The following is a 23,560-nucleotide window of genomic DNA, read 5'->3' as shown; positions in this document are numbered from 1 at the left end:
AATTTTAGTACTTCAACTCATCAATCAATTTCTTTCATTTATGTGATAGGCCTGCATTTAAGATGAACATTTACCATAAATTAAAGGTATCTTATATTATTAGATATGTTATTATAAAACATGCTTTAGTTAAGGAGTTATTGATACTTCAAGTGCAAAATGATGATATAAAACCTTGATAAAAATGCACTTTTAAGTACTAATCAATGGGAAAGAAGAAGGAGAAACAGAGGAAGAGAGTGTCAGGAGATCAGTGGGTATATAATGGTTTTTCCAATGGAATCACCGACGGATTACTTCCGTCGGTGATTTCATCGGTGATAGTGTCACGTCATTGTACGACTATCTCAGTTTGAATCCCTCGGTCATTTCGTCGGTAAAATTGTCTGACGTCACCACGCCGTTGCATTTTTCTAGACAAACTGTATACCCCATCGGCGACACAGTCGGTATATACCGACGGAAATATTCCGTCGGTAAATACCGACCGTGTCCCCGACGAATTGAGGCCGTCGGTATATACTGACAGATTTTGAGACGGAATTATGTCCGTCGGTAATTATTACCGACGGAATGTTTCCGTCGGTAATTCCGTTGGTTTTCTCCAGTTTTCTGGTAGTGAATGTCACCGTACTCTGATACAACATCATGCAATTCATCACCAGAAAGACACGGGGGTGCAATATCCTTTTCAACTCTGTTAATAAAAAATCCTTTCTGTTCTTTCTGTACATGTGATTCGGTGGCAAGAAATGACAGTGACAGTTAAAAAAAGAAGCTTTACCTCTGTTTGTTAGCGTGAATGCCTTGTTGTTTTCCATGCAGTATGGACAAGCTAGTTTTCAATGTGTACTCTAACTAGAAACCATTCCATAAGCTGGGAAATCATTGATAGTCCACATCAAAGCCGCCCTTATAACAAAATTTTGTTTCCTCGATATATCATAAGTCAAAGCTCTAGAGGACCACAACTATGGCAACTCATCAATCAACGGTCGAAGACAAACATCTATATTCCAGCCTAGACTGCTCCAACCTGGTATGACAATAGATAAAAACATGAACTCCAGCCTCATACACATCCCCGATGGCAAGTTATAAACCGTGAGTATAACCGGCCAACAAGAATAAGGAGCAGCAAATGACCCGAATGGGTTGAATCTGTTTGTACACAACCCAAGACACACGTTCCTTGATTCAGCTGAAAAATGAGGATGCACACTGTTAAAGTGTTTCCATGCTTCGCTGTCAAAAGCATGCACCATCACTCCATCAACCGTATTATGTGATTGGTGTCATGTCATGTACTCAGCAGTCCTTGGTGACATGAATAACCTCTGTAATTTAGGTGTGATTGGGAAGTATCTAAGTTTCTTATATGCCATGAGATTCTTTCCCATGTCAGTTCTGGGTTTTTAACGGGAATGCCCACATGTCATGCACTCGGTCAGCTCAGCATTTTCAAGGTAGTAAATCATGTAGACGTTAGGGCACATGTCAATTTTCTCGTATCCTAAACCGAGGGGTTTCATCAAGGACTTAGCAGCATTGAAGTTCTCTTTAAGCTTGTTCCCTTCAGGTAAAATGCTTCTCGCTCATTCCATAATTTTGTCATAACTGGCCTCACTCAACCCGTGATCTGACTTGATGGTGAACACCTGTGTTATGACCGATAATTTATTATGGTTCGTGCACCCATCCCATAATGGTTCGTCAGAATCTTTCAATAGATCAAAAAACCTCGCTGCATCTGCATTAAGTTCTTCTACGATTGGACATTGACTGACATTACCTTGATTCATTCTCATTGCATCTATAACCATATTCTTGTAAGGATTACTGTTGTCATTTACAACTTTATGCACGTTGCTAGCACTAGAAGTTGACTCAACCACCCTTTCTACCATGCTCTCATTAGGAACAAATAGTTCTTTGTGTGCATATCAACACAGGTAATCCTCTATGAACCCTTTGGTTAGAAGATGCATCGTTACAACATCTAGATGTAGAAACTTTTTATTTTTATACTTCCTGCATGGACACCTAATACCGCCATCAGTAAAATTCCTCGGAATAGATGTTGCGAAATTAATAAAACCCTGAACCCCATTACAATAATCCATCCTCCGCAATCCTTGGGGTGAGTCTCGATACATCCATGAACGATCATCTGTGACTTCTATCGAACCTCTATAAAATTATGATGACAACATGTATTAATTAACTATGTTACATAAATAAATTTGCAAAAATATTGGTTTGCCCTGACATTATCCAACAAACTAAAAAAACACTTATGTTAAATATTCATTATCAATTATCAATTATCAACGTCCATACAAATTTATACGTATATAAATTTACGGAAATCACAACTCCAAAATAGAATTGATAAAAATTAAAATGGACCCGTTAAACAAGCTATTATTTATTTCATCACAACACATCTAATTCAGTAATTCAAACAAAGTTTCAACAATTTACAAACAAATACGATTTGACAAAATCTAAAACAAACTATAACAACTACAAAATTATAAATTCATGCTACAAGTTTCTTTGACAAATAACAATAAAACAAGTACATACGTTAACAAAATACATGTACTAAAAAAAACAATAAAATTGACATTTAAATGTCAAAATTAAAAAGGATAGATTCACTTAAAAAAATGATAAAATCCACAATAAATCGAAAAACGGATGTTGTGACCACGTACAAAAGTATAAGAAAGATGAGTGCTTGTGTTGAGAAGAGGGGGATATTTTTAGGGGGGGGTGGTTGTTTTCAGTTTGGGAGGGGAGAGTTGGGATGAGGAAGAAGAAGGAGAAATAGAGGAGGAGAGAGTCGGCAGAGTGTGGATATATTAGCTTTTACCGATGGAATTGTTGTTACTAAATTTTGGACCCCACGTGCTGAAGATGGTGTATACCCGTTTTGAACAGAAGTGTAGGAGTTTAGCTCATGTTCGCCAGAAGATTGACAAAAGCGGAGGAGAAAGAATTTTTTTTTTTGAACCCTGTTTGAGCTGTTTTCTGCTCTTTTTTATCCTTCCCCTTTGATACCAAAATCATCAGGTTTTCTTAGGTTGATCAGGAGTTTTCATAATGCTAAATTCGTTCCTTTTTATCTGGTCTTTAAGGTTGAATAAATCCCTTAGAATTTGCACTAAAAAAAATGGTTCTGCTGTTATCGCAATTTTTTGTTCAAACTTAGGCTCTGATTCTGACTCGGTTTCGTACGATATCTGACCATCCTAGGTATATTTTGTCACTCATGACATGTTGAAAAATTGACGTACACCTTTATTAGGTCCTAGGGATCATTGTTCTTAGGGCAGATTCTCAGTCAGATTTGGATGCTCAGCATTGCCAGATGAAGAACCCTTTTGACCAACTAGATTACTGCCAGATTCTGTTCTCTAAAACGATTTTATCTCACTTCAACTCCTGCATTAAAGTTGTAGTCCTAGACGCGTAGATGATTTTGGGCTTTTGAATCACTTGATTTCGATATCAGAAGCTCAAGATATTCCTGTTTGAATATCTAACGTAAAGGTAGAGAATTCTGCCGCGAGAAGGATATTGACCCGAGTCTGCACTAAAAAACTCTATTTTTGGCCTAGTTTTTGTGATTTTTGTTTTTAGTTCATACTCTCAGTCATATCAGGATTCTCAGCATTCGTCAGTTTTTGAGTTAGACCCGGAGATCCCTTTTGACCAACTAGATTACTGCCAGTTTCTGTTATGTAAAAAGATTTTATCTCACTTCGACTCCTTCATCAAAGTTGTAGTCCTAGACGCATAGATGAATTTGAGCTTTTGAATCTCTTAATTTCGATATCAGAGGCTCAAGATGTTCCCATTTGAATATCTAACGTGAAGGTAGAGAATTCTGCCGCGAGAAGGATATTGACCCGAGTTTGCACTAAAAAAACTCTATTTTTGGCCTAGTTTTTGTGATTTTTGTTCTTAGTTCATACTCTCAGTCATATCAGGATTATCGGCATTCGTCAGTTTTTGAGTTAGACTTGGAACCAAATTACTGCTAGATTCTATTCTGTAAAAAGATTTTATCTCACTTCGACTCCTTCATCAAAGTTGTAGTCCTAGACGCGTAGATGAATTTGGGCTTTTGAATCACTTGATTTAGATATCAGAAGCTCAAGATATTCCCATTTGAATATCTAACTTGAAGGTAGAAAATTTTGCCCCGGGAAGGATATAGCCCAAGTTCGCGGGACTGATTCGAAGGTTTTTTTTGGACCAAGGACTGAATAGAAAAGTGTTAAAATGAGGGTTTGAATTGAAGAAGGATATTGAAAGCTGGAGAGGGGGGCTGGATCATCATAAATGATAGGATTTTTTCCACACCGAATAAGGAAAATGAGACTTTGCAGCTGCACCCTCCATCTGATTTCTTTCCTTTTTTCGCTGCAAATTCCTGCTGTTTTTCCTTTATCATCATGCCTGATTTTTGGAGCTGCAACCACGTTTTTTCTTGCCTCATTTCAAAGGGAGCAGCTGGCCCTATGGAAGGAAAGAAAAGAGCCACACCCTCCTCTAAAACTGGAAAGAAATCAGACGTAAAGCACCAACACAAAATCAGAATATTGCAGTTTTCTTTTGCGTTTTTATTTTACTGCAAATCAGTAGGGATTTCTGTCCTAGGATTAATGCATTGAATCCTTCCTAAATAGAGACATATTTAGACTATATATAAGCCCTTCTAATGACCTAAAGGGGGCAGAAGGAGAAGAGGAAAAAGAGAGGAAAAACGGAGAGAAAAGGAGCATAAAAAGAGGAGAAAAACACAAGAGAGGCAGAGAGTAAAAAAAACGTAGTAAATAGAGGGAGTTCTTTTCTTGCATTCTGGTGTTATTGTGAGGAAAGAGGAGAGAAAAAAGACAAGACGGAGAGGGAGATTTGCTGTTAAACCTTGACAGCAACGTTCACTTGGTTTTCCATTTCATCTTTTGCAGAAAAACGTTGAGACCTGCAGTTATAAGTCTTAACTTTCTCCTCCTTTGCTGCCTTTAAATTTGTTGTGTTGACGTTTTAAAAACCTGTTTTGTCCTTGCTTTGCACATTCGTTTTCAATTTTAGACTACAATGAACGCTTGCCTTTTGTTGTTCCTGACGTTTTAAAAACCTGTTTTCTTTTTTCTTCTTTTCTTTCTTTCGCTGGTTCATAAGGAACCGTGGGAGGGGGGGCTGTTGTTTCTTCATCATCAGCTCCCTTTTCTGTTCGTTTTTTTTTTCTACTTGAGAGATTAGCCGGCCATGGTTTTGTTTTTCCTATATACATGAATAAAGCATGCTTTCCCAGTTTTCTGTTTTGTTTCTCTCTGTTGTCGTTGTGAAATGAATAAGGCATTTCGTTTTTAAGGTGAGGAAATAATGGGGTTGTGAGGCACGGACATAGGGGTTCGATTTCAAAATTTCAGTTTTAAAATTGTGGCTCCCTCATGCATACGGGTTTATTCCTTTCCAGTTACAAAATTTTAAGTTGATTTGGCTTTGAAGGTTTTTTTGTTACGAATTGTTTCAAGCTTCTTGTAATGCTTATAATATGCATGATGGCTTGCTACTTTCCATTTTAATGTTTACGTCTAATTCTGATGTTTGCGTTTCGATAAAAATATAAAAAAATATTTTCTTGTATATTGCATACGGCCAATACCCTAACATGTTTTGAACGCTCTTTTTTTTATATACAAAAAAATATTGGAAGTTTCGAAAATGTGTTTTCGCATGGATTTCTTAAACACAACAAAAATTATTTTCTTGCATTTCTGGATTTTACAACATGTTTGTAAAACTCCAAAGGGTATTGGCCAATATTCCAAAAAATATAAAAATCTTATTTTGGGGGGAATTCATCTATTATTCACCGCTAATGTTTGGATAAAGAAATCCTTAAAAGACAAATATCCAAAATATTATTGGGAATAATTTGTTATTATTCACTATTAATATTTGGATAAAGAAACCCGGAGTGGTAAATATCCAAAATAATTTTCTAGGAATAATAAATCCGCACACATCCTTGAAAGAAGCCTTGATGATAATCAAGGACATTTCAATTTTTTTACTCCACGGTTTACGAGCCGTGAGAGTATAAAACACTAAGACAAAAAAAATAGGTTTTTAAAGCACCCTAGATTTCTAAATTTTTGTCCCTCTTCCTTGCGATTTACGAGTCGCAAACTCTTGAAAAACTAAGGGGAAAATGAGCTTTTAAAGCACATGGAACTTCCTTGGATTCCTATCTTAATAAATTTAGTTTGAATCAAACCTAGAAAAACTGATGGGATTAGAAAACACCAACACTATAGCAATTATAAAGCAAACCAAACACCAAGCAGCTTACCTTAGGTAGGGCGTACTAGGGGTGCTAATACCTTCCCTTTACACAACCAGTCCCTTACCTTAGAATCTTTGGAAGACCAGTTAGGGTTCCTAGTGACCAAATACTAGATGGCGACTCCCTTTTACACAAAAAAACAAAAGAAACGACCCCGAAACAAATCGAGGGTCGCCGCGACGCCGCGCTCTGCTCGCGATTTCACTATACGGAGATCCCGGTTTGAATCCCTCGGTCATTTTGTTAGAAAAATCATTTGAAAAAATTTCACGTCATCAAACTGTTTCTTTTTTTCAAAATTCTATATATTCCATCGGCAATTCGGTCAGTATATACCAACGAAATTATTCTGTCGGTATATACTGACAGAATTGCCGACAGAATATATGTCGTCGGTAATTATTACCGATAGCAAAGGTTTGTCGGTATAGACCGACAAAGTTAGAGACAAAATTATATCCGTCGGTAAAAATTACTGACCAAATAATTCTGTCGGTAATTTCGTTGGTTTTTGCTAATTTTCTGGTAATGTATTTGATAATAAAAAATAGAGAAGCACTTAGAAGTAACAGAAATTATTTTTTTAAAAAAAAACACGCAAATAAAACCTTACACAAAGGTTGTACAAAATAACAATTGCTAATATTATAAAAAATGCTACAATCTTATTAGAAAATAAAATAAAATTGAATGGTGTTTAATAAGAAATATTCCAGATATATTTTTAATTTATTTATTTTAAAACGCTAAATTATTTGAGATACCTCCTAAGCCTCGGGTGCTTCCTTATACTGTTGCTTTCATACTCCTTTCCTTCTTACAGACTGTAAAAATCGCAAGTTTGCGTCTCTTCTGTTTTAATTACCTCCTTCCATTTCTAAACAATTTACCTTAATTTCGTTGTCTTCATTTTAGTCTATGAAAACAAAAAAAGTTGGTCTTCTGTCTTGTCGTTTAAAAATTGATGTTTGATCATCTCCTTTAAATTTTGCTGCTTTTTGTGCAGGCTCGCAATCATTCATCGGTATAAACTATGGCCAAGTTGCGGACAACCTTCCACCACCATCATCCACCGCAAGACTTCTTCAATCCACTTCAATCAAAAGGTCAGATTATATGGATCGGACCCTGCCATAATCAAAGCCTTAGCCAACACCGGAATTGGAATAGTTATCGGCACTGCAAATGGTGACATTCCAGGACTAGCCTCTGATCCCAATTTTGCCAAGAGCTGGATCAACACGAACGTGCTTCCCTTCTATCCAGCTAGCAATATCATCCTCATCACTGTTGGCAACGAGGTCATGACTTCCAATGACCAGAATCTCATGAACAAGCTCTTACCAGCCATGCAAAATGTACAGAATGCTCTAAATGATGCATCGCTCGGGGGTAAAATTAAGGTCTCCACAGTTCATTCGATGGGAGTGCTTAAGCAGTCCGAGCCACCTTCTTCTGGAAGCTTTGATCCAAGTTATGGGGATCTGATGAAGGGCTTGTTGGAGTTTAATAGTGCGAATGGTTTGCCTTTCGCAATCAATCCCTTTTTTTTTGATAAAATCGAGAATAGATATATAATAATAAATAAATAAAACATGAACAGTGTGAGCAGAGCTTAAGCTTTAGCTACATAGATTGTAGCCTAGGCATCAACCTAATTACAATAAATAAATACAAGAAAACCTATAACCCTACTATTTGGCCAAGCAAAAACAAACCCACACTAAATCAGGAATTAAGCAGACCATGCCGAAATGCATTCATGATTCCTGTATAGATCAGCACCAGTATACCAAAAGGAAGAGTTGAGGTTCCTGATCCATCCTGCAGCAAAGTAAAACAAAAGCCATAGGATATCTTCCCATATTGGCTTTTGATCCTCAAATATCAAGTTGTTCCTAGCATTCCATATAGTCCAGATAATGCTAAACATAAAGCCCCCCCAAACAGATCTTTCAAACTTACAGTGGTTGCCCTGCAAAAGACCCAGCCATTGACATTGAAGGTCGTCAAGGCCATACGGCATTACCCAGCTCAAACCTCTCCAAGCTACAATTTTGTTCCATAGTTTCCAAACCACTTGGCAATGCAAGAGGATGTGGGATACAGTTTCTGAATGTTGCTCACAAAAAGGACACCTGTCCTCCTGAGGGCTTAGAACGTGCCTCTTCACCAGGAAGGCTCTTGTGCAAAGGCCTTCATTTAAGGCTAGCCATAAAGTCATTTCTGTTTTTGGAGGGCAAATGGATTTCCATACATTTGTGACATAAGTTGTAGAACCAGCATACCTGATTCTTTCAAGGGCAAGCATACAAGAGTTGACAGTATAGTCTCCATCTTTCCCCCACTCCCAAATCAACCTGTCTTCTTTCAATCGATGAATAGCTGCAAGATTAAGATCAGACATTAATCTTTGAACCATCAGGGTCTCACTAGCTTTGAGGGGCCTTCTCTATTTCAGATTCCAATACCAAGTATCCTCTAACCAGTATCCCATCTGACTAACAAACCCTGATTTGGAGGAGGACAGGTGGAAGAGGGCCGGATAAGAATTAGCTAAGCAAAAGCCAGTCAACCAAGTATCTAACCAAAATTTAACATGATTACCATTACCCATTTTAAGTTTACAAGCAGCTCGAATAAGAGAGCTATCAAGATCCAAGCTAGTAATAGTAGAGCTGATTCCTCGCAAAATCCCTGAAAGTTTTTTCTTGAACGTGGGCATCCCATTTATAAACTGAGGTCTGTATTTTGCTTTAATAAAATCTGCCCAACTAGCTTTATCATTGCTTCCCAATTTCCAAATCCACTTGAAGAGGAGAGCTTTGTTCTTTGCTGATATATTCCCAACGCCTAGACCGCCCCTTTCCTTTTCTTTTGCCACTGTATCCCAAGCAAGCCGATGAATTTTCCTATTATCAACACTCCCACCCCATAAAAACTGAGCCTGCATGGCTGTGATCTTGCGAGCCACTGTCTTTGGAATGCAGAAGATGGACATGTAATAGAGAGGAATGGCAGAGATTACACTTTTAATCAAAATTGTTCTCCCAGCCAATGATAATAACCGCCCCTTCCAAGAGTTAAGCCGTCCTCTAATCTGAGAGAGAACAGGTTTCCATGTGGAAATCCTTTTGGGATTAGCACCTAGAGGAAGCCCCAAGTATTTGATAGGGAGAGTATCACATCTACACCTGAGAACACCAGAAATCCCTTCAGCATATATCCCATCCACCCCCACACCCACCAAACTACTCTTATGGAAGTTAACATTAAGCCCTGAGCATAAACTAAACCAACGTAACATTCTCTTGGTATTTAGCAAACATTGAAGATCATTCGGAAGGAAGAGAAGAGTGTCATCTGCAAATTGCAGATGATGAATATATGTTGTTCCTGCAGGTTCCACACCATACAAAGCACCCATTTTCAGGCTCCTGCTGATGAGAACTGATATGCCTTCAGCTGCCAAACAAAAGAGAAAAGGGGAGAGGGGATCCCCCTGCCGCAGACCACAAGATGTTGTAAACTCAGAAGTAGGGGAACCATTGATTAAAACAGATAGTCTTGCAGACGAGACACATGCCATAATCCATTTCCTCCAACGAGCACCAAAATTCATGTAACCCATAACATCATTAAGATAGGACCAGGACACAGTATCAAAAGCTTTTCTGAAATCAAGTTTAAGAAGGAAACCTTGACAGCTTCGAGATTTCATGGAATCCAGCATTTCATTGGCAATAAGGACTGAGTCCAGAATGTTTCTGCCAGCAATGAAAGCTGACTGGGAGGGACTGACCACACTCTGCATAACTGCTTTTAGTCTAGTGGCGAGAATCTTAGCAATAATTTTATATAGCCCATTTAATAAACTAATAGGTCTATAGTCATTAAAAGAGGAGCTGCCGGTAATTTTTGGAATTAAAGCAATATAACTGGTGTTAATACCTTTAGGAAGGTAGCCTCTCCTGAAGAATTCAAGAACCATTGTGAACAGGTCATGTTGCATTAGCTCCCAGAATTTCTTATAAAAATTGAAGTTGAACCCATCCGGTCCTGGGGCTTTGGAGCCTTCACTGCTGAATATGGCCAGATGAACCTCTTCTATAGTAACCTCTCTTTCAAGCCAGGCTGCTTGGTTTTCACTGAGCTTCATAAAGTCTGCACTGCCCATCGTGGGTCTTGTAGTCAAAGATTCAGAGTAGATGTTTGAGAAATATGCTTTGGCTCCTTCTTTGATTTCATTTGGACTGGAGAGAATCTTCCCGTTGTATGTGAGCTGACGAATATAGTTTTTGCATCCCCTAACTTTTGCTGAAATGTGAAAGAACCGAGTGTTTCTGTCCCCCAGCTTGAGCCAAGACTGTCTTGCCTTTTGACGCCATATGGATTCAACATATCTACAGAGTTTCCATTGCATTCCCTTTAGCTCATATATCCTTTTTTGTTCTGAGTCAGAAATCTTGCCACTTTCAGCCTGATCCTTAAAGAGCCGAATAGAAGACTGGATATTTTGCAGAGCCCAGTCTTGATTCCCAAACTCAGTTTTATTCCACTGGCCTAGCTTCAGTCGCAGAGCACTAATTCGTTTGATCACCTGAAAATCACCAGGGATATCATGCACAATTTCCTGCCAAAAGGCCTTTAGAGTGTTTTGGAAAGATGGTGCCATGAGCCAACAGTCTAAACATTTGAATGGCTTCCATCCCCAGTTAACTTGTTCCTTACCAACAATCAGGGGGCAATCATCCGAAAGACCATGATCCAGTCTAATTAGCTTCAATGAACTAAAGTGAGATAGGCATTGTGTGTGAGCAAAGGCTCTATCTATCCTACTCATAGAACCACCTCTAAACCAGGTAAACCGATGATTCACCATCGGGTATTCTACCAATTCACAGCCATCAATAAACGTTTGGAATTCTGTAGCCCCTCTCTTGTTTAGCAGACCACTGCTTCTATCTGTCTTGGATAAGGTCTCATTAAAGTCACCTATTAAAAACCAAGGGTAGTCCGAAAATGCATGTTTAAGTTCAGTAAGTTCTAACCAGGAGGCTGCTCTTTCAGCTCTAGAGCTAGCTCCATAATACCCAGTAATCACGCAATCAAAAGCATCATCAACAAAGGAGCCAAATAAGCTAATCCAGCTCCCAGCATATTCGATTGAATCCACCCTGAAAAGATCCTCATCCCACATGGCTAACAACCCACCTGATCTACCCTGAGCCTCTATGCTGAACCATTTAATATTTTGGCCATGCCACAGACTATAGACCAAAGAGTCCGAGCATGAAAGTTTAGTTTCAATAATAAAACATACAATAACATTAAAATCTTTAATGTATTTGTTAATGGCCTTTCTTTTAGAACTAGATCCCAATCCGCACACATTCCAGCTAAGAATCATAAAAGGCATATAAAACCATGCACAGATGCATAATAGCCTACTGGACATACCTGTCCCAATGGTCCTGCTCTGCATCAATGGCCTCTTTTATCATGACTTCAATACTCTCACCAGTTGTTCCTATTTCAATACCCAATTTCTGGCCAATTTCTTTCATAGCCCCAACCTCATCACAAGCTGTAGAGAGGTCGGGTGGTGGCTGAGATAGTTGGAGTCTTTGGTTGACAGCTCTGATGCAAGAGTCGATCGAGTCTTCATTTCCAGCACTACTACTAGAATCAGTTGAAATGGCTGCCTTCCTGTGACCCTTATAACATTTGGTGGTACCAATCTGTTTACCATTTCTGAGAGTCATGCTGCGGCCTAGGTTTGATGTAGGCCAACTCTGCTGATCTTCTTCCATGGCAGACATGTTGGCTGTTCCTTTTTCCTTGTCTGCACAAGGAATATTAGAAATCGTAGGGGTAGATGTCTGCCATTTCCCTCCTGCAGTCATATCGTGAATCATGTAATCATCCAGGATTTCTGGGAAATAAACCTGAACTTCAAAACCGTGTGCATCCCTTTCTTTCTCTGCCTCACATCTGCTAAAACACTGCATCATAATCACTTCTGTGACATATGCTAGGTCCGTAAAGGAGGAGTTCTTGTTTGCAGACATATATGGTTGCTCCTTTGTAGCCACAATCTCTAGATCACTTGGTGATGAAGTGTAATCCAGCTCAGAATCAAACTCTTGATTAACCCCAATGGAGTAAATGAGCGAGGCCAAATCCATGCAGGCCTCATATTTAATCTCCGAGATGTTAATTTCCACTTTTTCCTTATCTATCATGAGATTAACTGTTCCATTAATAGAAACCATGGGTGGCTTGCCTATCAAGATTGTTAACCCCGATATAGCTCCTTTACTAACAGAAGTCAAGTCATACCCAAGGACCTTACAGTCTCCCCCCACTAGTCGTTTAATGCATTCCATATTCCAAGCTACAATGGGGAGACCAGAGATAAGTATCCAGGAGAAAATGTCAGAGGCCTTATCCGTGATGCACCAGGGTCTTAAGTCTTCAAAATATTGTCCCCAAAATTCCTTCTCTTCATCTGCCACAAGCTGCATATCTTGTTGTGTTTTGAAGGTGAGGATTGCTTTTGACGCCCCTAGGAACCGAAAGCCTTCCATGTTGTGCAAGGTCATCAACATCTTTTTTTTAATCTTAGCATAATCCGTACCATTTGAAATAAGCCCAACCAGACTACGACTCAGCCATTCACGATCTTCCTCACTTGTTTGGTATGTGACGTTCCTTACTGGTTTCTCGTTTACCACCTCTTTGTAAGAACGCCCATCCCTTTGCTTTATTGGAACTTTGATGGATGAAAACGAAGTAGGGCCAAGATGCGATACAAGGCTTGAGACTCTTACTTTTTGCCTTTTCCAGCCGAATGCAGGACGAATGGATGGAAACACTAAGATCAAGTACATGAACATGTTCGATGCTCAGGTGAGAGTAAATGAAATTGCAAGTGCGAAAATTTTGTATCAATAGATGATCGAATAAAAATGCTACTGACAAGTGGTTTAATCAATTGCAGGTGGATGTAGTTTATTCTGCACTGAATTCTATGGGATTTAAGAATGTTGAGATTGTGGTGGCTGAGATTGGATGGCCATATAAAGGAGATGACAACGAAGTAGGGCCAAGCATTGAGATTGCCAAGGCTTACAATGGCAATTTGATTGCACACCTTCGATCGATGGTGGGCACTCCACTCATGCCAGGAAAATCAGTGGATACATACCTCTTTGCTCTTTATGACGAAGACTAGAAACCTGGACCTGGTCTTGAGCGATCATCTGGACCTTTCAAGACTGGTCTCACCATGGTTTATGATGTTGGACTCTCTATAAGTAGCCAGTTGATCCCAAAGATCTGTCATTGTAGAATAAAACTCATGAATACTCATATTTTTCTGGTGAAGAGCTCCCATGTCATTCTTTAATTGATACTACTTTGTAAAATTTGATTGCGTGAGTAACCTTTGCAGATGATCCCAAACCTCCTTTGTTGTCTCATACTTCGCCAACTGCGTACCTATGGAATGCTCAACAAAATTGTTAATCCAAATAATAATCTTTGCATTGTTTGGTTCTCATGCATCTATCAAAGCAACATCCCCTTCCTCAGTATTCTTAGATACCACATAGGTTCCACTGACATATATCCCCACATCTTTTTGCCCATAAAGAAATTTCACATTACATAACTCCAATACGAATAGTTCTTCCCATCCAACCTCACACTCACAGATTGAACCGAATCATCTCTTTCAGTAGTTATAATCAACAATTACAGAGAACCAGAATGCAAAAGCAGCGAAAAATAAAATACCAAATTACAGAAACTGAACAAATATCTAAAAACTAAACAAATATCTTCTCGAAGTTATATGATTACTCAAGAACAAAAAATTGAAAAAATAGAATGCAAATGCCAAGTTGTAGAAACTGAAGAGAAGATGAAATACCAAATTGCAGAAACTTAAAGGGAAGATGAAATACCAGATTTGCAGAAACAAAGCGAATATTACTAAAAAAATTAAACCAAAAGCAATCAAACCGACAAGATTGTGCAACAAAGTCTCTTCAAAATCTGTCTAGTTCTAATTATTATTTCTATCTCTTTTAAGTTTTATTGCATATTAATTTAGTCTTTTATAAAAACTGAACTAATTAATTATTCTGTTCATTAATTTTTTTTATTGCCTTGGTTAATCCTATATATTCGAATATAATAGATAACTATGTTTTCAACCATTTTTAAAGTGTACTAGTTCTGTGACCCGCGCTTTGCCACTGGTCAAATATTTTTATTTTTTATAAAAAGTATTTATGTATATTTTTTCAACGCATTTTGATAGTTCAAAAAATATAACAAATTAAAAATGTATTTTTATGACAACTATAGTTACGAAACCCAACCTAGGGGTTGCTTTGGCGAAGGGGTTGGGTTCTGGGTTATAAGGGTTGACTCAAGTCAAACCGGAAAAATTGAAAAAACATTATTTGAGGTTTTAATATTTTATATGAAAAAATCTAGAAATAATCCATGTGGATATAGGCTATACATGTTGTAAACAATTAAATTCAAAAGATTACCTCAAAAAACTTTTATCCCACATTGAAAAGATACTATCTTATTTTTCTAACTTGAAGTATTTAAACCAAAATGTTTTTTATCCCATATTGAAAAAATAAAACATTCTTCTAATATTTATATAGTCAATTTTGAAATGAATTAGTAATTAACTGAAAAATATGAAACAAGAAGGGTCTCTAGGTTGGAGGAAAAAAAATTAAAAAAAGGGGACTCTACCGGGTTTTAGTCGAGTCGCCCAAATTAGGGTTGACCCGGCGGGACTGGTTTCCTCCGGCCCAATTACAGGCCCAAATTTCAAATGAAACAGACTTGGTCAACGCTACCGGGTCCTGGTGACAGCAATACCCAGCAGTAGTGGGTCTTGTTGGCAATTGAGCCCACCTCTACTTAGTCCTGGTGGAAGCAGGGCCCAACTTTAGTGGGTCCTGCTTCAGCTAGGCACCCAGACCCACCATCATTGGGTCTGGCAGTAGAGTTAAGCCCAATAAACTTGAGTCCAGCACCGTTGTTGGGTCCTACTGACAGCAATACACAACAGTGGAGGGTCTTGTTGTCAGCAATATTGATAAGTGCAAAATGTACATGTGTTTTTCTTCCTTTTACACTATGCTTTTTAAGGGATTTTGAACTTATTCGAGTTGATTGGAAGTTATTTTTATGAGTTTGGCATGCAGAAGAGACTTCGTGAATTAATCGCTAAAAGATAAGAAATTCTGCATTTTACTTTTAGGATCTAGCTTCTTATGATAGGTTTTTTGCCAAGTTAGACTTCCAGAATGAGAATGTGCGCTTAATCTAAGTTGAAGTACACGTGTCAAGATTTCTAGGAAGGTATATGGGAAAAAATCTGATCTCATTAGGACCTCAAATCAAACCTGCAAACTCGGGTCAGAATCCTACTCGCAACAAGATTCTCTACTTTCACACTAGAAATTCAAACGGGAATATCTTTAGGTTCAAATATCGAAATCAGGATATTCAAAAGCCCAAATTCATCTGCACATCCAGGAATACAACTTTAATGAGGGACTCCAATTCATATAAAATTGTTTTGAAGGCCAAACTTCGGACGCAATCTGGAGGACGAGATGGGTTTCCTACTATGATCAGGAAACCAACAGTGTTGAGCATCCTAATACGGCTGAGAGTCTGACATAAAAATAGTGGGCCTCAGGACCCAAGAAAGATGCAGATTAAGCCTCTAACATACCATGAATGAATACAGCTGGGATAGTCGAATATTGCAAGAAACCAAGTCAGAAACAAAGTCTAAGTTGCAGCAGAGTTGGAATTACAACAAAATTATGACAGCAGCAAAATCTGTTCTCAACACAAATTTTGAGAAGATTTATCCAATCTTAAAGACAAGATAAAGAAGGAACAAATTTAGCATCATAAAGAATCCTAATTAGCCTAATAATCTTGAAGATTTCAGTAGCAAAGGGGGTGGATTAAGAGAGCAGAACATACCTGAAACAAGGTTAGAAATCATTCATTTCTTCTCTGCTTTTGTCAATTTTCCAGCAACCATGAACTAAACTCCTGAATTCGGTTCAAGAGGGATACACTCCATCTCCATTAACAGGTTGTGAGAAGTAATGTTACCATTATAATTATTTTAAATTCAAGTAAAGAAAAAATTTATTGTTAAAAAATTATTTTATATAATACAAATATATAAAGTATATTATGTGAATAAAAAATTTATTTAGAGCGCCATCAACTTTAATATGACAATATTAGAATTATAATTTCTAAATGCTTTTATTTTGAAAAAAAATCAAGAGGAAAAAAATAAAAATCTTAATTTGAATTAAAGAAAAAAATAATTTTCATTTATTTTTAAAAGCATTTTTGAAAGGCAAAAACAAACAGTTTTAATAAGGAAATTCAACCCAACCTCAAATGAAAAAAAAATATCACCACTCAATTTTTGTACAATATAAAAAAATTCTCATCTATTTATGTGCTCTTTACCGTATGAGAAAAAAAAATTTAAAGTCTTGGGTCCTACTAGAGGTAGGACCCAACTCTAATGGGTCCAGCAAGACCCAACGCAATTGGGTCCTGGTGTAAGCTGGACCCAACACTATTAGGTTTTACTGCAACGACCCAGCAACCTTTTAGACCCCAGGTGCGTGGTTCTGCCAACCTGCTTGCCTGGGTCTGTATCCAGGCACACGTGTCTGGACCTAGCACCCAAGGCATGGCAGCCCAGCACCAGGTGTTTGCAGCCTATGGCACAACCGCACCCCTCTGCAGCCTTTGGAACTCTCTGTGACAGGGCATGACAGCCTAGCACTAGGTGTCTGCAGCCTATGGCCTGTAACCCCACCATGCCCCACCAAAATTTGCACTGATCGTTTTCTCCCAAACCATTTCTTTAACAGGTAAACAGGTCCCCTCTGCTCCATGGACCCCCTATAACACTTGTCCCCTAGCGGGTCTGACCTCCCACTAATCCCCCAGCATTAACACGTCTAGCACCTCCTGAACTCCTACCATGAAGAAAACTCCCCCTTTTCTCGGGAGTGGCCCAAATGCTAACTCGCTCCTACCTTTCTTTGAACGAGGATTCCTCCCTATAGGATGTATGAAATCCCTTCTTTTGAATCCTGTAGTCTGACTCTGCTCACTTGTTAACCTTGGGGTGTCATTCATTACTCTTTCCATACCTTGAGCAACTCGCATTAACTCTTGGACCGACTGAAACTACATAGCCACCAAAATTAATTTCAGCCCCTGCCTGAGCCCTTCCCAAAATCGTTCCACCCGATGATGCTCAGTGGGAAGATAGGTGTTGGCAAAGATAGATAAGTCCTGAAACCTCCTCTCATACTCCAGGACGGTCATATTCCCCTGTTTCAGATCCAGGAACTCCTGTTCTTTCTCTTTCCGGTGCTTGCCCGGAGTAGTACCGCTCCTTAAATTCTTCTCGAAAGTGTTTCCACCTTAATTCTTCTCCTGCCCTTCTTTCTCTAATAGTCTCCCACCAGGAGTGGGCACTCTCTGTTAACAGCTGGGTCACATAGTCTACTCGAGTTTCCTCTGGCACCTGCATCTGATCTATGACCCTTTCTACCTTCCTCAACCAATGTCCTGCTACTTCGGCATCTTCTTCCCCTGAATAGGTCGTGCAACCCATTTTCCGCATGCCCTTCACCCATTGAACCAGGGTGACTACTCTTTCTACCCGAGGAGTGGAATTGGATGCACCTGCGGCCATCCCTGTTGCTACTGCCTTGACCAATTGCTCCAAAAATGTGGGGTCCGAATATGGATTCGAGGTGACCATCGGTGCCACTAGTGGTGGCCTATCTTCTGGTCCTTGACCACCCGCTGCTCCAGGCCCGATGAGAGGCAGGGTCATCTTGATGCCCCCCTGATTCTTTCCTCTCTGAATGGGTCGACGCTGCAGGTTGGTGGGAGGCAGTGTCCATTAGTGGGTCCCCTTCATTTTCATTCCCATATAGTGAGCCATACTCTCTCCCTTGCATAGGGAACGAGTCTACTCTTGCTTCTTGTCATGTACGAGCCATCCTGCAACATTTTCCAAATTACATCAGTATTTCAGTCCCTGAAACTTCAACCAGTGGCTCTGATACCAACTGTAACAGCCTCAAAAGTTAAATCAATTTATCCGTTTAACTTCCACATAAAGGGTAAATGGAGCATAATTTTTTTTTTATTGAGTTCACCGAAATTACTAATGAAATTTTGGCAAAGTCTCCCCTATACCGGGAGGTCCCAAGTTATCGACAATTTACCCTGCACACAATTATAATTACATCCCACCCATAATCACATTCATAATTGGTACAAATCAACCATTTAATTCATTCGAGAATAAACTCAGGACAAATCTTCATACTCAATCTCCATCTCATATCACATGTATAAGTTAGTATTTAAGAGAACCATCCAAGCACTGAAATTTCATATATAAGCACAACACAGTTTAGCATTCTGAACATAAGTTAGTACACTATAATTTCCCAAGCATAGAGTAATACATCAATATTCCAAAAACAAAATAATATAAGGAGTATACTATTCTATTCAGGTTACATGTTTACAGCATAACAAAATTACATGAATAATCCCTAAGTTCCTAACTTATACAAAAAGAGATCAAGGAACCTAAATTCTACTCCTGACGTGAATGGGAGGGACCTGCAAAACATAAATTTTCCATATAATTAAAAATAACTAAAATACAAACAATTCATGGAAGAAAATTTATACAGCTTATCTACCTACTTAAGTCATATGCAATTCAATACACCACCACCAACCCCTTTTAAGGATTATCCAATTTATTTCCTTTAACTACTTCTCCCCACATTAGGAAGACTACCGCCGACACTAATGACCTCCATTAGTGTCTTTAGTTGCCCGTCCTGGGGTCAACTAATCAAATTCATGAAAATGTCGACACTAACACAACCGTTGGTGTCATTAACTACTTTTGGACCGAAATAGTTAATCAATGTTCTATGTTACCTCGGGAGGTCCCCGGGTATGCTGATGTCAAGGATTCTTGACATCATTAACTTTCACCTCGGAAACCTAATCAAGTCTAAAAATTTTGCCAATATCGACGTCACCCGCCGATATCATTAACTATTCTGAACCTGAATAGTTAATCAAATTTTATATTTCTCCTCCCACGTACCGGTAATGCTGATGTTAACCAACTTGGCTAACATCTTTAGCCTCCCATATATGGGACGGGCTAATCAAATTCGAGAAACAGTGATTCCTAAAATTCATTGTTACTATTCATTTCCTCCAAAAGAACCTATAAATTAAATCTAGTTCTCCGTTTATATTTTCCCGTCATTTAACCTTTCCTTTCCCCCTTTTCTTTTCCTCATCAATAAGCACCAAATTTTTTAGTTCAATAGTTAGTTAAAATAATTATTAACTAGAGGAGATATAGGTACGGAGTACCTACCTGCTGTAGACGCTCGACTTGCGTTCCCCTGTTGTTGTTGCACTCCTCCCGCGGTTCCTCCTGAAACCATAAACACCCATCATTATTCCATATTAGTCCACATATCACAACACAATGACAATAATATTCATTTCTCTTTTACCAATCTTTTCTTTCTCACTAAGATTCCTCATTATTATCCTTTAATATTTTCAGCTCATTAGTAGTCCAAGTGGACATCATGAATTCAATTTTGATCACAGTTTATTCCTTTTTAAAGATTAAGACACAATGTTACACACTTTATGAAGGGCAAGAAAACAAATTCTACCCTTAATATGGCTAAATTTTGTCATTTTATTGACTTGGCCGAATCTGCCAACAGGGGTGGCAGCTTGACCTCTCCTCATATTTTTATTTGTATCTGGAGTTTCAGGACTCCAAATTAGGCGGGGTTAGACTCGTTGGAAAGCTAACACTCTTGGATACAACTTCTATGAAGGGACCCTCCCTGAATTCTATCATCTTCATATCCAAATTCCCTTAGGAACCAAGGCAACGAACCTGCCCTGTTTTGTCAATGGAGAAGGTATCTCCAATTTATCTTCAATCCCTACTTCCTCATTAGATACAACCATGTCTTTCCTTTATTAATGGAAACCCGTCTCATTTATGTCCTCCCAAAGTCATTTATACCAAGTTAATTAATTAAGCAATCATAAGTTCTCCTCCCCTATTTTCTTCCCTTCTAGTGGCCGGTCACCCTGCATCTGTTCTCTCTCTGTTTTTTTTTATTCCTTGCATCCCTCCACATTCAAGACCATTTCTATCACTAAATTATGCATCAAGAATTACTTAATCCACCAGAATTTCTCTTCCCTCCTTGCATTGTCTCTTACCGAAATATGCCCAAGGAAACCAAGAGTTCCCTTCCTCTCTTTTATGCACTCATTTCATTTTTTTTCTAAGGCACTTAGACTATTCTAGTCCACTTAATTTCAATCATTTCTGCATTTTCCCAAAATTTTATGTTCAAGAACCCTAATTCCCAATTCAAGAAAATTATGAACTTCTAATGAAATTGAAGTTAATTTCATAGAAATTGGGATTAAAACTCCTTACTTGGATGAAATCTAAACTTTACTTCACTAACTTAAAAGAATCTTAGCCTTCTTCTCCTTGCATATAGCTGGCCACTCTTCCCCCTCTTTTCTTGATGTTATCAGCCGGCCATGGGTGAGAGAAGGAATGGGTATTGATAGTCCCATTTCTTCTTAATTCCGTTTTGGCCCTATCTTTCTCCCTTTTTCTTAATTAAGCCTCTTTTTTTTTTGTTCTCCTTAACTAATAAATTTTATCATCATTATTATTATTTTCTGTAGTTACATTATTTCTATATTTTAATAAAATTTAAATTATTATAAATCCCCCCTTTTTTTTTGTATAATTTGTTCTCGGGTTTCACATGGTTGGTCTGTTGGGGTACGACAGAGGGCAGAACATGGGTGTTGTTTGGGCCGGTTGGTAAAGTGGTAGGTTGAAAGAATTGGGGAGGATTCAAGGGTGGAAGGTGTGTAGGCTGTGTGGAGGGTACTGGGGTATGTGTTATCTGTTCAGAGTTCGCAAAAAGAAAGACATTTTCATGAAAACGAATATGACAGGAGATATAAATATGATGAGAGCTAAATCAAGACAACGATAACCAAGATGAGATGAGCTATATCCTAAGAACACACATGGTATAGGTGCATTCTATAATACTCACAAAGGGTTATTGGTGTGAAATCCATAGATCAAATTGCTATGTAAACTTCTAAAAATTGGTTTGACAAGGGAGATTGTCTCTTGTCTAGATCTCTTAATAAATTAGTCATTCACTGCAAGAAATACATCTCATCAAACAACTGAAACCCAAATTTCACCAAACTTAGGTTAACTTTGCACTTTCCTATATTTGTGCGTGTATCTTCCTTAAGTACTAGACTTGTCTTATACTAGAAAAACTAAAAGCTAACCTTCCTCCCGGAAAAAAAAAAAAAACCCGTCTTTGAAGGTAAGAATTTGAGTATCTTTTTGGGAAGTGGTATTGTTCGGTGTGATAGTTTGTTTTTTAATATATAATCCTTTTAATGCACAAAACATCATCATTAAAAGCAAGTTTTTCATACCTTTTTCTTTTTTTTTATATGAGTTCCATAAAAAGAAATCACCATACCACATTCTCAAACATACAACAATATATTTTCAAAATTATAAGAAAAAAATAATAGATATTATATAGTTCTTAACATAGTTGTTAAATTTGATTCGAGATCCAACCTAACTTGACTTACAGTTTAAATTATTAGTTGGTTAAATCAATTTATGAGTTATTAGGTCAATTTAAATCTATTATTTTTATCTAGAATAATGTTGTTTGGTTGGGAAGATGGGTTTTAAAACATCACTACACATTTTGTTTGTTAACAGAATGGACAGTTCCTTTTTAGGAAAGAAGAAGGCCAAATTGTACTGAAAGAAAAAGCCCCTTGAACTTAACTTCTGAACAAAAAAATCCTGATTTTCAATCCTAAGCATTATGATTTTTGGAATAGGCTTGTTCTGTTAGGAAATTAACAAAAAAAAGAAAAAACCAGCCCATAACATCTTTTTAATCGTTCTCTATGTCTCTATTAATAATGATAAAAAAAAAGGTAGAAAGAAATTCAATTTTTTAATGTATCTTTATCAACAATATTTGAAATACATGGAATCATCATTTTTAGACAAATAAATCCAAAATATTCTTGCATATTTCACCTGCAAAAACCTATTTATTTTTTTGAAACAGACCCAATCACTAGCAGCAGCACCACAACCGCTACCAACACCAGCAACAATAACAGTAGCATGAGCACGAGCACATGCAATTGCACGAGCACCATCAACATCAGCAGCAACAGCAACAAAGTATATTTAATTAAGATTTTCAATTTCGGTTTGTTTTATGGGTTTATGAGATTTTTTTTTATTTGCCTTTTTTTTATGACTTGCAAACTTAGAATTAGAAATTTTAAAGAGGCAATGAAGATGGGTTAAGGTTTTTCTTTCTATTTTATAAGTTTTTTTGTCGATTCTATTGTTTAGGAGTAAATTGAAAAAATAATTGAAAAATCAGTTCAGAGGATATTTGTTGGTTGAGTATTATTATTAATAAAAAAAAAACAATTTAGCAAAAGAAAAAAGAAAGGAAAAGTTAAGTTTATGAGCAAGCTACATTTACACTTTTACATGGTGCACTCAGTTCCCAATCCAATGGGACAAGGAAAGGTGTTGTGTATTTATCGTATTTAGCATTGTGACTTCTTTGTATATTTTATATCTAAACCAATTGGCTCATTTGATAGAAATTTGATCCTTATGAGTATTAGGAATCCCAATTTTGGTAGATTTCGTTGGTGGAATATTTTTACATGATGCTTCTTTTTATAGTTCCTATCCATGCAAACAGCAATAAAATATATATAGCCTTGTTGCAGATGGTTAATAAAAAGATAAAAAAGGAAATGAAACCATAAAACTCATAAGGATTATCTAAAGTAGAAACATTTAAGAAAAAACATTACAAATCACAAGAAGCTCAAACACCAGTAGATACAAACCCTCCAACACCTCTCACAGTTGCATCCAAATCCTTGACTTCCATGACA

At 37.7% G+C, this 23,560-nt stretch overlaps 1 pseudogene; it reads left to right on the top strand.

The window, feature by feature from the left end:
• Positions 1 to 23,560, top strand: part of LOC112324168 (glucan endo-1,3-beta-D-glucosidase-like) — a 160,933-nt pseudogene that overhangs the window by 26,183 nt on the left and 111,190 nt on the right.

Source organism: Populus trichocarpa, chromosome 14 (genome assembly GCF_000002775.5).
Source record: "Populus trichocarpa isolate Nisqually-1 chromosome 14, P.trichocarpa_v4.1, whole genome shotgun sequence".
In the NCBI taxonomy this organism is placed as follows: Eukaryota; Viridiplantae; Streptophyta; class Magnoliopsida; order Malpighiales; family Salicaceae; genus Populus; species Populus trichocarpa.
Note: the sequence above shows the minus strand (reverse complement) of the source record. Positions and strands in the feature narration are given on the sequence as shown.